Below are 14,173 nucleotides of genomic sequence, written 5' to 3'. Positions count from 1 at the left end.
GCGTTTGGGGTGCCTAGGCGTCCGATCGCGTGTCCCCGGTGGTGCGCCGCCGTGGGGCCTGTTTGGCGCCGCCTCGGGCTGCCGGAGTTTGGGCAGGGAGCCAGGGAGCTTTTGGCCAGTGGATCGGTAACCGACGATCTAGATTAGTTTGGGGTCTTGACTGGAAGTGGGGCGGGTGGCCGTTGATCGTCGATCCGATGGTCCAGGGTGATCTCATTTGTATGCACGTGTGTGTGGTGGTGGGGATCTTGTGCGGATTGGATCCTGTGCGCCTCACCATGTGCACCGGGGTGTGGCACGATCTCAGCCAGTCATAGGACGCCACGTGTCCTTGTGCAGGAATCCGAGATTGGTTTTGCAAAGAGGCCCCTGTCTTTAAAGGAAAGTAACTCGGCGTGCGTGTTTGTGCAAAGTAATTACATCAAAGTCCCTGGACTTTTAAAATATACCCCTGGAAACCTTTAGAGAGTTAAAATAAATAATTAGGAAACCTAGAAACTTGTTTATGGCATAACTTACTCGTCTTAATTCTGTTTTACTCCGTTCCAGTTGCGTTAGGTTCATAAAAATATTCTCTACATACTAAAAACATTAATCATACCATATCTCATACTTTTATAGTTAGATATTTATTTAACCTATGTTTAGTAGATTAACCTCTCTAAATCAAAGTTAATCTATTTATAATTATAGTTTGGCTAAAATATGATCCCTAATTATATTATGATTTAACTTAAAGTTGAACTAATTATTCATTTAGGTTATTTTCTCACATGATCTATTAAATCAACATAAGGTCTAGTTTTAAGTGCTTAAATTGCGTGGATCTTCGGAAAATCATAGCTCGGTAACCGTAGCTCCGAATTTAGTAATTCTTGTTCCCACGATCTCGTAGCAGCGTGTAGATTATTATTACATAGTTTATTCTTATGTTTGGTGTGATGTTAATTTTGCCTATACCATGTTAATTTGTATTTCTACGACTAGCGTGAGGTCATGAGTCACCTGAAGATCATCCTGGTACCTAGAATCTCAAGTCCCAGGCAAGTTGTGCCCTTGATCACTTCTTTTTACCCACTCATGTTCTAATTAATCATAATGATCTGCATAGGTTAATTTTGATGGGACCCAATAGGTTACCCTAGTTTGATTATCTTTATACCTTGTTTACCACTGAACTTTTTGGGTAGTACTTGCTAGTGCTTTATGTGGTTTTGGGTATGAAGATACATTATTCATGATCACACTTTTATTATCTATTTATTATTACTGTTCATGATAAGATCATTATGTTAATTGGAACATGGAGCGACCACCCGGGAAAACAGTGCTACCACAAGGGTTTAATGGGACGCCCTTGGCTGATTAATTAGGAAAGCTAGTGGAAGACTACCTTACCCGAAAGGGGCAAGGGCAGTAGGGGAGTGGTCAGTGTAGGGAGGTCCTTGGGATGATTTTGCTGCGATGGCGATCATGCGGGGGATCCCTGCATTGGAGCTTCCTATAAACTGTAGCGGGTTTTCTGAAGCTAGTGGAACTTTGTAAAGGCCTCGTAGTGTTACCCTGCCTCGCCTCCTCGGTAGAGGTGTATGGGAAGTCGCGATCCCTTGGCAGATGGGTAACATGACTTGTGGGTAAATATGCGCAACCTCTGCAGAGTGTAAAACTGGTATACTAGCCGTGCTCACGGTCATGAGCAGCTCGGACCCTCACATGATTAATTTATGGAACTTAAATTCAATTTGTCATATGCATTGCATCGCAGGTGATGTTGTTACTTTTGTTCTACTACTTAATTGGGTTGGTATTTACTTATACTTAGTAACTACTAATAAAATTTTGACCAACTTTAAAAGCAATGCTCAGCTTTAACCATCCTCTTTGGTAAGCCTTACACTTCACGTGAGCTCCCACCTTTGGCGAGTTCATGCACATTATTCCCCACAACTTGTTGAGCGATGAACGTATGTGAGCTCACTCTTGCTGTCTCACACCCCCCACAGGTCAAGAACAGGTACCGCAGGATGAGGCGCTTGGAGGATGTTGTGGCGAGTTCGTGAGAGGTCTAGGTCGTCGTCTTCCAGTCAACTTTGGGTTGCTGGACCGTTGTCTCCTTATAATGTAATTATTTATTTTGTACAAAACCCCTATTATATAGTAAAGATGTGACATTCGATCCTGTGCCATGATTCATCATATGTGTGAGACTTGGTCCCAGCACACCTGGTGATTGTTCGCTCCCGGGTCTTGGTGCCCCGAAATCCGGGTGTGACAGCGACTCCAGGCCACTAGCCGACCCCTAACAAATGGGGCACGGGCGTCCACTCGGATTACCCGTTAGCAGCTCACTGGAAACACCATGTTCGGCGCCCTCCAAGGGCAACATGGCGTTTTCCCCCCTCCTCCTTGCGGAAAGGCGACACAGGGGCGTATGTAAAAATGTTGAGTCTGTCCTTGACCGTCATCTCGCTCTGTGCGGAGGCTCAGGGGCTGCTCTCGCGAACCCGGCTCTGGCCAAACCGTTAGCAGCGTCAACATACCAGCCCGAGAACTTGGAACTCGACTGAGCACCCGGGCTACGGCCATCTCGCATGAGGGAACAACTAGACCGGCCGAAGCATCACGAAACGCATTAAGACCTCAAAGGAGTCAAACCACTCCTCCGAGGCCTCGGGGGCTACACCCGGCGGGTGCGCTCGCGCGCACCCGCCGGAACAAAACGCAACCGAGAAAGGCCGGTCCCCTTGCAAAAAAGTGCGACAAAAGCCTCCAAGCGAGTATTAACACTCCCTTCGAGGCTCGGGGGCTACTGTCGGGGACCATAATTTGGGGTACCCCCAAGACTCCTAATCTCAGCTGGTAACCCCCATCAGCACAAAGCTGCAAAGGCCTGGTGGGTGCGATTAAGTCAAGGCTCGGTCCACTCAAGGGACACGATCTCGCCTCGCCCGAGCCCAGCCTCGGGCAAGGGCAGCCGACCCCGGAGGATTTACGTCTCGCCCGAGGGCCCCCTCAAGCAATGGACACACCTTCGGCTCGCCCGAGGCCCAGCCTTCGCCAAGAAGCAACCTTGGCCAAATCACCACGCCGCCGACCATATCGCAGGAGCATTTAACGCAAGGATGGCCTGACACCTTATCCTGACGCGCGCTTGTCAGTCGACAGAGCCGAAGTGACCGCAGTCACTTCGCTGCTCCACTGACCGACCTGACAAGCGGACAGCGCCGCCTGCGCCGCTCTGACTGTTGTGCCACTCGACAGAGTGAGGCTGACAGCAGCTAAGTCCGGCCTCGGGCGCCATAGGAAACTCCGCCTCGCCTGACCCCAGGGCTCGGACTCGGCCTCAGCCCCGGAAGACGACGAACTCCGCCTCGCCCGACCTCGGGGCTCGGACTCGGCCTCGGCCCCGGAAGACGACGAACTCCGCCTCGCCCGACCCCAGCGCTCGGACTCGGCCTCGGCCCCGGAAGACGACGAACTCCGCCTCGCCTGACCTCAGGGCTCGGACTCGGCCTCGGCCCCGGAAGACGACGAACTCCGCCTCGCCCGACCCCAGGGCTCGGACTCGGCCTCGGCCCCGGAAGACGACGAACTCTGCCTCGCCCGACCCCAGGGCACGGACTCGGCCTTGGCCCCGGAAGACGACGAACTCCGCCTCACCCGACCCCAGGGCTCGGACTCGGCCCTGGCCTCAGCCGATGGTCTCCGCCTCGCCCGACCCAGGGGCTCGGACTCGACCTCGACCTCGGAAGACAGACTCGACCTCGGCCTCGGAGGAGCCTCCGCCTCGCCCAACCCAGGGCTCGGACCGACCACTTCGCAGGAGGGGCCATCATTGCCCTACCCCTAGCTAGCTCTGGCTACGGGGAACAAGGCCGGCGTCCCATCTGGCTCGCCCCGGCAAAGCAAATAATGATGGCGCCCCGCGTGCTCCATGACGACGGCAGCTCTCAGCCCCCTTATGGAAGCAAGGAGACGTTAGCAAGGACTCGACAGCCCCGACAGCTGTCCTTCCGCCAGGCTCCAGCGCTCCTCCGATGGCCACGACATCTCGTGAACAGGGTGCCAAAACCTCTCCGGCTGCCACGACGGCATGTACTTAGGGCACTAGCTCCTCTTTGCTAGACACATTAGCACACTGCTACATCTCCCAGTGTACACCTGGACCCTCTCCTTACGCCTATAAAAGGAAGGTCCAGGGCCCTCTTACAGAGGGTTGGCCGCGCGGGGAGGACGGGACGGCGCGTGCAGGCCTCTCGCTCCCTCCCACGCGGACGCTTGTAACCCCCTACTGCAAGCGCACCCGACCTGGGTGCGGGACAAACAGGAAGGCCACGGGTTTCCCCTTTTACGCCTGTCTCCCTCCGGTTTTCCCCCCTTCGCGCTCCGTCTCGCGCCGACCCATCTGGGCTGGGGCACGCGGCGACAATTTACTCGTCGGTCCAGGGAACCCCCAGGGTCGAAACGCCGACAGATGGCCGCGACCTCGATCAGGACTTCGCTGCGGTAGCACCGCAGACACCAATGGGCACCCGGTCCCCAACGGGTGTCCCCTTGGCCGGCGTAGGCTGCGCGCACTAGCGGACCATCTTCGCGCGGTGTCCTGGCCACCCAAGTTCCGACCGCACCTGCCGGAAAAATACGACGGAACATCAAACCCGTCAGAGTTCCTGCAGGTGTACGTTACCGCCATCACGGCAGCAGGTGGAAACACCACTGTGATGTCAACATACTTTCATGTGGCCTTGTCTGGACCTGCCCGGACCTGGCTCATGAACCTCACCCCGGGATCAGTCTACTCCTGGGAAGAACTTTGTGCACGGTTCATGGCGAACTTCGCCAGTGCTTACCAGCAGCACGGTGTGGAGGCCCACCTCCATGCAGTGAGGTAGGAGCCCGAGGAAACCCTCCGGAAGTTCATCTCCCGCTTCACCAAGGTACGAGGTACGATACCTCGTATTTCTGATGCTTCTATCATCATGGCCTTCTGACAGGGAGTACGTGATGAAAAAATATTGGAGAAGTTAGCCACACATGACATGGAAACTGTCCCCACGCACTTCGCTCTGGCCGACAAATGCGCTAGAGCCGCCGAGGGCCGTGCATGGCACTCGGCCCCATAAACTGGAGCTGCCCAGTCAGGTGACCAGGGTCTGTCCTCCGAGACGGAAAGAAGAAAAAGAAGAAGGACCGCGACTACCAGAAGCCGTGGTCCACTGCTCTGGTGGTCGCGGCAGCGACCGGAGGCCAGGGCGATCGCAACAAACGCCCGCGACCGCAAAAGCGTAGCAGCGGTTCATGCCCTGTGCACCCGCATGGTCGCCACAGCACCGCAGAGTGTCGCGAAATCATTGACCTCGCAAAGCGCGTCAGCGAGCGGCGCGAGCAGTCCTCCAAAGATGGCTCCCCGCCTCGCCGCCGGCTCGGCAAGGAAAAGGTGGACGACGGCGAGGTGGCCACGGCTGAACGGGACCTCGGGTATCAGTCGCCCGAGGGGGACCTGAAGGATATCTTCGCCGGAGGCTCCTACTTCGGTGAAGACAACTAGACGGACCTCAGGGGAACTCCGTGTCCCCCGGTCTACGAAGCTGAAGCACGCCTTCCTCTGGAGGCCTTTTCGGACCCCCACGGGTCCGAGCTGCAGACAGGTACATGCAGAAGTGATCACAGCCAGAGACAAGGGCTCCCGAGTCAAATGCAGATAGGAACCCTGGGTTGGGGCTTAGCCCCGCGGCAAGTGCCATACCAAGAGGTGCTCCGCAACTCTCCCCCAGCTGGGAAGGACCCTTCAAGGTAACGGGAGTGCACCGACCCAGGGGCAACCATCTGGCTGCTCCACTGACCGACCTGACAAGCGGACAGCGCCGCCTACGCCGCTCCGACTGTTGTGCCACTCGACAGAGTGAGGCTGACAGCAGCTAAGTCCGGCCTCGGGCGCCATAGGAAACTCCGCCTCGCCCGACCCCAGGGCTCGGACTCGGCCTCAGCCCCGGAAGACGACGAACTCCGCCTCGCCCGACCTCGGGGCTCGGACTCGGCCTCGGCCCCGGAAGACGACGAACTCCGCCTCGCCCGACCCCAGCGCTCGGACTCGGCCTCGGCCCCAGAAGACGACGAACTCCGCCTCGCCTGACCTCAGGGCTCGGACTCGGCCTCGGCCCCGGAAGACGATGAACTCCGCCTCGCCCGACCCCAGGGCTCGGACTCGGCCTCGGCCCCGGAAGACGACGAACTCTGCCTCGCCCGACCCCAGGGCACGGACTCGGCCTCGGCCCCGGAAGACGACGAACTCCGCCTCACCCGACCCCAGGGCTCGGACTCGGCCCTGGCCTCAGCCGACGGTCTCCGCCTCGCCCGACCCAGGGGCTCGGACTCGACCTCGACCTCGGAAGACAGACTCGACCTCGGCCTCGGAGGAGCCTCCGCCTCGCCCAACCCAGGGCTCGGACCGACCACTTCGCAGGAGGGGCCATCATTGCCCTACCCCTAGCTAGCTCTGGCTACGGGGAACAAGGCCGGCGTCCCATCTGGCTCGCCCCGGCAAAGCAAATAATGATGGCGCCCCGCGTGCTCCATGACGACGGCAGCTCTCAGCCCCCTTATGGAAGCAAGGAGACGTTAGCAAGGACTCGACAGCCCCGACAGCTGTCCTTCCGCCAGGCTCCAGCGCTCCTCCGATGGCCACGACATCTCGTGAACAGGGTGCCAAAACCTCTCCGGCTGCCACGACGGCATGTACTTAGGGCACTAGCTCCTCTCTGCTAGACACATTAGCACACTGCTACATCTCCCATTGTACACCTGGACCCTCTCCTTACGCCTATAAAAGGAAGGTCCAGGGCCCTCTTACAGAGGGTTGGCCGCGCGGGGAGGACGGGACGGCGCGTGCAGGCCTCTCGCTCCCTCCCACGCGGACGCTTGTAACCCCCTACTGCAAGCGCACCCGACCTGGGCGCGGGACAAACAGGAAGGCCACGGGTTTCCCCTTTTACGCCTGTCTCCCTCCGGTTTTCCCCCCTTCGCGCTCCGTCTCGCGCCGACCCATCTGGGCTGGGGCACGCGGCGACAATTTACTCGTCGGTCCAGGGAACCCCCGGGGTCGAAACGCCGACAGATGGCCGCGACCTCGATCAGGACTTCGCTGCGGTAGCACCGCAGACACCAATGGGCACCCGGTCCCCAACGGGTGTCCCCTTGGCCGGCGTAGGCTGCGCGCACTAGCGGACCATCTTCGCGCGGTGTCCTGGCCACCCAAGTTCCGACCGCACCTGCCGGAAAAATACGACGGAACATCAAACCCGTCAGTGTTCCTGCAGGTGTACGTTACCGCCATCACGGCAGCAGGTGGAAACACCACTGTGATGTCAACATACTTTCATGTGGCCTTGTCTGGACCTGCCCGGACCTGGCTCATGAACCTCACCCCGGGATCAGTCTACTCCTGGGAAGAACTTTGTGCACGGTTCATGGCGAACTTCGCCAGTGCTTACCAGCAGCACGGTGTGGAGGCCCACCTCCATGCAGTGAGGTAGGAGCCCGGGGAAACCCTCCGGAAGTTCATCTCCCGCTTCACCAAGGTACGAGGTACGATACCTCGTATTTCTGATGCTTCTATCATCATGGCCTTCTGACAGGGAGTACGTGATGAAAAAATATTGGAGAAGTTAGCCACACATGACATGGAAACTGTCCCCACGCACTTCGCTCTGGCCGACAAATGCGCTAGAGCCGCCGAGGGCCGTGCATGGCACTCGGCCCCATAAACTGGAGCTGCCCAGTCAGGTGACCAGGGTCTGTCCTCCGAGATGGAAAGAAGAAAAAGAAGAAGGACCGCGACTACCAGAAGCCGTGGTCCACTGCTCTGGTGGTCGCGGCAGCGACCGGAGGCCAGGGCGATCGCAACAAACGCCCGCGACCGCAAAAGCGTAGCAGCGGTTCATGCCCTGTGCACCCGCATGGTCGCCACAGCACCGCAGAGTGTCGCGAAATCATTGACCTCGCAAAGCGCGTCAGCGAGCGGCGCGAGCAGTCCTCCAAAGATGGCTCCCCGCCTCGCCGCCGGCCCGGCAAGGAAAAGGTGGACGACGGCGAGGTGGCCACGGCTGAACGGGACCTCGGGTATCAGTCGCCCGAGGGGGACCTGAAGGATATCTTCGCCGGAGGCTCCTACTTCGGTGAAGACAACTAGACGGACCTCAGGGGAACTCCGTGTCCCCCGGTCTACGAAACTGAAGCACGCCTTCCTCCGGAGGCCTTTTCGGACCCCCACGGGTCCGAGCTGCAGACAGGTACATGCAGAAGTGATCACAGCCAGAGACAAGGGCTCCCGAGTCAAATGCAGATAGGAACCCTGGGTTGGGGCTTAGCCCCGCGGCAAGTGCCATACCAAGAGGTGCTCCGCAACTCTCCCCCAGCTGGGAAGGACCCTTCAAGGTAACGGGAGTGCACCGACCCAGGGGCAACCATCTGGCTATGACTGGAGGAGTACCTTACCCCGATGCCAAATATCTCTGTAAGTTCTATCCATAGAGCAAGACTATTTCCTTTTTTGTAACTAAATGACGCATACGTGTATGATAACCCGGTGGGGTCTGCCCCCATGAACCCGGACTATTGGTCTGCACACATGCACGACAAGTTATGAAGAAGAAACTACCCCCCCCCTCAGTCGTGCTCTTGTGATAGTTCCATCTTGCTGCTCCATGGTCCCACCTTGCAGTCTTTCAGATAATACCTTTCAGCTAACTCAACCGTACAGTTTCCATCTGTCTAACATGGCGACATCCAAATTGAACAGCCAGGCTTACAGTTTAGGGCCCCTGACACGAAAGTGGGGAGGTCCGATAGCCTGGGGGCTGGCTCTAGAAAACGGGACCCCGTTCCATAGGGTAGTTCGGAGCCCGTGTAGCCGCTCAGCCAGGTCCTGTACCATGGGCCTACATGCTCCACCACCCCGTGACGGGAACTTAGTATCTAGAGTTATAAGTCCTGCGGGTCTGACAACCTCGGGACCGGAGCTAGAGAATGGACATTAGTCTCCTGGGGTGGTTCAGATCCCGTGCAGCCGCTCAGCCTGGTCCCGTATCGTGAGCCTGCACGCTCCACCACCCTGCGACAGGTGTCCTAGTATCTAGAACCGCGACCCAAGGGGGTCCGGACACGCAACTTGGCCACCCGGACTAAAACCTGCAGGTCCCGAGCATGTATCAAAGGGCGACTAATGTCAGACGGAGAACCCTATGAGGTGTACTACTAATGCTTCCTAGCTAAAAGCTGTGAACAGATACAGATCCCGACGAGTTGCCTCCCGAGGATTGTTGACAACCTTTTCAGAAACGCTGGTATCCAACCTCAACACGTTAAGCCTGCATCCTAGGTGGGGGACCAGGTACTAAGGAGGAGTCAACAACATCGCACACAACAGGAACATGCGTCACACAGATAAGTGTTAAATACTGCTTAATAGATAATATCTATTACTTTACAGGGGAAGGCCTGGGGGCCGGTTCGAAAGAACGGATGCCCGTTCCATAGGGTGGTCCGGAGCCTGTGTGGCCGGTTAGCCTGGTCCCGTACCCAAAATCCTGCACACTCCACCACTCCATGACGGGTGTCCTAGTATTTGAAACTATAGTCCTGCGCGTCCAACAACCTGGAGGTCCGGCTTTGAAGAACAAGCACTTGTCTCCTGGGGGGTCCGGAAGCCATGTAGCCGCTCAGCCTAGTCCCGTACCGTGAGCCTGCATACTCCACCGCCCTGCGGTAGGTGTCTTAGTACTTGAAGCCACCATCTAGGGGGTTCGGACACGCAACTGGGCTTCCCAGGCTAAAATCTTGCATACATATGTTATTACATTAATTTGCTCTCAAGAAAATGTCATTACATTCCCTTACAAGTGGGACCCTAGCTCCATTTCTGCAGGAATGGACTACATTGCACAATGGGAGTCGCGCTGGAAGCTGGCTCCGGATAGCCCCACCAACGGCGGCGACCACCTCTGCATCGACGGATCGCCGGCAGCAGCGACCACCTCTGCACCAGCCGCGACAACGACCTCTGCCTCGGGCGACTAGACAGCAGCAGCGATCGCCTCAGGGCGAGCGCTACTGTGAAAAGGTCCTCGCCCCTGTCCTCCTATGGGGGGTGACAACGAGGCCATTAAAGCCAAAGAGTCGGGGACTCAGCGGCAGATGGCTCTGATGCCCTCACCAGCGGAGGCAACCACCCCTACAAGAGGTAGCCTCACCAGCGGCGGCGACCACCTTTGCACCGGTGGGCGGTGGCTGCCTCAGCATGCACGAAGGGGTTCTCGCTCCTGTTTCGACCAACAGGAGTGAGGACAAGACCATCCAAGAATGCCGCCACCACTACCGCGGCGTACGACGTCTTGTACGGTCCCCCAGCGCGCCCGGTGGGCAGGGGAAGCCATGGATATGGCAAACCCGCGAACGGCGCGACTGTCGCCCATGCGGTGGATGGGCAACCACGCCCCGACCAGACGGCAGGAGGCAGCGTCGGAGGCGGCACCAGAGCCATCCAGCCCCAAAGGGCCAGACACGCTGCAGCTGACACCCTGTAGTCGGCCGGCCCCGTGTAGCCAAGGTCCCCCCGCAGGATTGGTGAACACCCTTCCCCTCCGAATGCCGGAGGAAGAAGCGGGTCACCAACCCATACGGAGGGTAGGGCCCCAGCTCAACCCACCTCCCACCACAACGAGGATGATGAACATCCTTGAAGCTGAGGGTGGGAGAGAGGCCGCAGCCCGGCTTGCTTCTCCCCACCACAAGGCTGGTGGTCATCCTCCTGGGTGACCGCCGGTGGGGGACTGCAGCCGGGCTGCGTGATGAAAATCCTTGAAGCCGAATGGTGGTGAAAGGATGCCAACCCCCATGGGGTTGCACCCCTCCAACGGCAGCAGGAAGAAGACAAGATCGGCGACACCACCACGAGCGCACGCTCTCCGACGGTGAAGTCGCCGGAAGGGACGACCTTGACACGGATCCCTCCAGAGAACACTGGCGCACCCCATCGGGAGGCCCGGAAGGCGAAAGGGCGTGGTGGTCGCAAGAGGAGCGAGGCATGTCTACTGCCCGAGGGATCGACCCCTTTTTAAAGGCAGATCCCCCCCACTCACGCCCCTGAAGCGTCACGGGTGAAGTCTCCCCCAGCGTACACCAAGGATCCCACCTTATGACACGGGGGCCAGACCCCACATGTCATACAGACCAACCCTAAGAAGGAGCGTGCAACTGCCCTACGATTACGTGCTCCTCCATTTTCGGGGCAACCAGCGGTCAGGAAGGGGAACCGCCGCACATAGGGCATGCAACTGCCCCACGGTTAGGCGCCCCTTCATCTTCGCCGCGCCCAGCGGTCAAAGAGGCGAATCGCCGCGCAAGAAGCATACAACCGTCCATGGCTGTGCGCTCCCTCAGCTCCGCCGCAACTGGCGGTCCAACTTAGGGGCCCAGGCCCACACGCCATGTAACCGGCGCGTCGGTTACCGTGTGCAAAGAAACCGCACCGCCGCCTGCGCCAATGCCACATCTTTTCGGGACTGTCACGGATTCTGAAAAGGTAAATTTTTCAGAACCAGTGCAGCGACTCGAGGCAGCCCCGCGCATGGCCCAACAGTGTCGTTAAGTACGACGGTCACGGGTCAGTCAGCCGTGGGAATAGGCACGACAGTTGGCGTGGTCATAGGCGGGCCGGCAGTAATTGCAGCAACAGGCGCACGGAAGCAGCGGTCCAACCGCCAATCAGACTCTGGTCCCACCTGCAGGCTCGCATCCTCCCCTAAGGCTGGACCGGAGGCCACTGTCGGTACCCTAAATCAAGGATACCCTCTCCTACAGCATGAAGACACCGCACCCATGCGACGTCTCCTAGCCACGCGGAGGACCGCGCCTGACCCCACCGGATGGGCAGGCCAAAGGGCGCCACGTGGCAGGGAAAGACACCACACCCCAGTAAGTCTGGACCCCCACAGAAGGACACCGGACCCCCATATACATACAAGTCCGGAGCCTCCGGGTAAGTCCGAACTCCAGCAGGGTCCCGGAATGAGAAGGACCCTAGTGTGTGCAGGGGTCCGGTGCTGACACATGTGTGGGCCTTGCCCTCCACTTCCCGCTCAGGCGGAGACCCGCTGCTTGTGGCCCATGACATAAGCTACCGGGCCGAACCTGACGAGAAGTCGTGCAGCCCCTGCATTTATTGAGGAAAAGACGCGCCGCCTGCCACTGCGCTGACGGGCGACGTGCTCTCTCAGCATTTAATGTGTCCCGTCCCATCCGCTAGCAGGCGGCGTCAAGATCATCCAGCAGGCGGCGCGCCTGCTGGGTCTGCTGGCAAACAGTGCGCCCGTGCTGAGCGGCGCACTATACCCATCTTCTCTTCTGCAAGAAGCTTCCCCTGCATGCCAAGGATACGCAGACCTCGAGCGCCACGGCACAAGAAGATTGCCTCGGCTATAGACATTAGAGGATCCAAGCACTATATTCTTTATGTCCCTGGGCCCACATGTCGAGGCCCAGTCCTTTTGTGCATGCCCCCTTCAGCTATAAAAGGGGAGGCATACGACATTACAAAGGGGCCCTCAGACCTAGCTTTAGGCGGACACTCATAAGTTCATACAAGCTCCCAAGCAATACATCACATAGTGGAGTAGGGTATTACGCTCCGGCGGCCCGAACCACTCTAAACCCTCGCGTGCTCTCGTGTGTTGATCCACCAGCCTCGTAGCAAGCAAAACGCTTAGACCCCTCCTCTCTTTAGGATTTAGGGCGGGTGCAATCCGCCACCGGGCCGGGGAGATTTTCTCTCCGATATAACCTCTTTATTCTGTGCCCGCGCAAATACCTCCGCTTTATCTATATCTATATCCCTATATAATCCATTAGTTTAAATTTTACAAAACCCACACAACCAAATCATCACACAGCTATAACCTCCTCTAAAATCCACAACATAACACATCTTCAAAAAACACCGTTGCAGGTCATTGAATAACCCTGATCTGTGTTACTCACTTAAATCCAATGTCCAATGTTATTTGGTTCATCCTTTCTCTCTAAAATCTCCCACTTCCCTGTTATCAATCAATACGACACAAAGCAGGTCAAATACAAAGAAGACATAGATTTAACGTGGAAAAAAAATCCCTCCAAGGCGAAGGCAAAAAAACCACGGGCGTCGACCAGCAACAATATCACTATTTTTTCGGGTGGTTACAGATCGCAGGAGATTTACAAAGAGGCGACTATCTACTGTCAATTACAAGTGTATTTATAGAGACGAAACCTTAAAATAAGCATGAAACGATCTGACCAAACCTCTCGACGACGAATCTTCTAGAATCCCCTCCCCTCTACTCCGGTATATGAGATCGTAGGATTACCACAATAGTGTCCGAATCGAAAGTGTGGTGTCGTTTCGTTTGCTCGTCCATTCATCCTCGGAAATGGTGCCTTTGTTAGCTTGTTGGCTTTGGAATAAAAAAAGAATGGCCCCTCTGCTGTTCCCGTTGCCGTTGGCCCGTTGCGTTCCCATCCCAATATCCCATGCCTCTGCAGCCTCTCTGCCCTGCTCAGTCCCCACGGACGGACGGACGGACGGCGACGGCCCGGCCGGAGCGACTGCGTACCCTCCCCGCTGGGGGCAGCGGGCCCCGCCCGGCACATGCGCCGAGGCGGAGGAGGAAAAAGCCTAGGCCGCGGGACTGACAAGCGGACAGCAACCGGCGTCACAAAGCTTACGTCTCGTGTCATCAATCTCAACCGTTGCGTTGGCACAAGTCGAGGAGCGTGGGAAGGGGCGGCTAGTTACAAATACAATTTTATTTATTTGTAAACATAAAATTATGTGTAGTTTAGTGGTTAATTCGAAATTTTTAGAACAGAAGGGGGTGTTTGACTGTTCGTTCTGCACAATTTTTTACTGACCCTGGATGTGGGACAGTGGGAGGATGAAACATGATAACACGTCTACAGGCCGTAGCTGCAATCCGCTAAACGTCTCCGATAAAAAGAATAAACAATTTTTTTTTGGACAGGAACCCTGCGCCCGTAATAGCTGCAATCTCGCAATCAGTGCGGCGAATGTGTTAACGACTAGTGCAGCAACGGTTCGCTGTTTAGATTTCGTTATCTGACTCTGGAGTCAAACCTTCAA

Source organism: Zea mays, chromosome 10 (genome assembly GCF_902167145.1).
Source record: "Zea mays cultivar B73 chromosome 10, Zm-B73-REFERENCE-NAM-5.0, whole genome shotgun sequence".
Classification (NCBI taxonomy): Eukaryota; Viridiplantae; Streptophyta; class Magnoliopsida; order Poales; family Poaceae; genus Zea; species Zea mays.
This window is presented reverse-complemented; position numbering follows the sequence as displayed.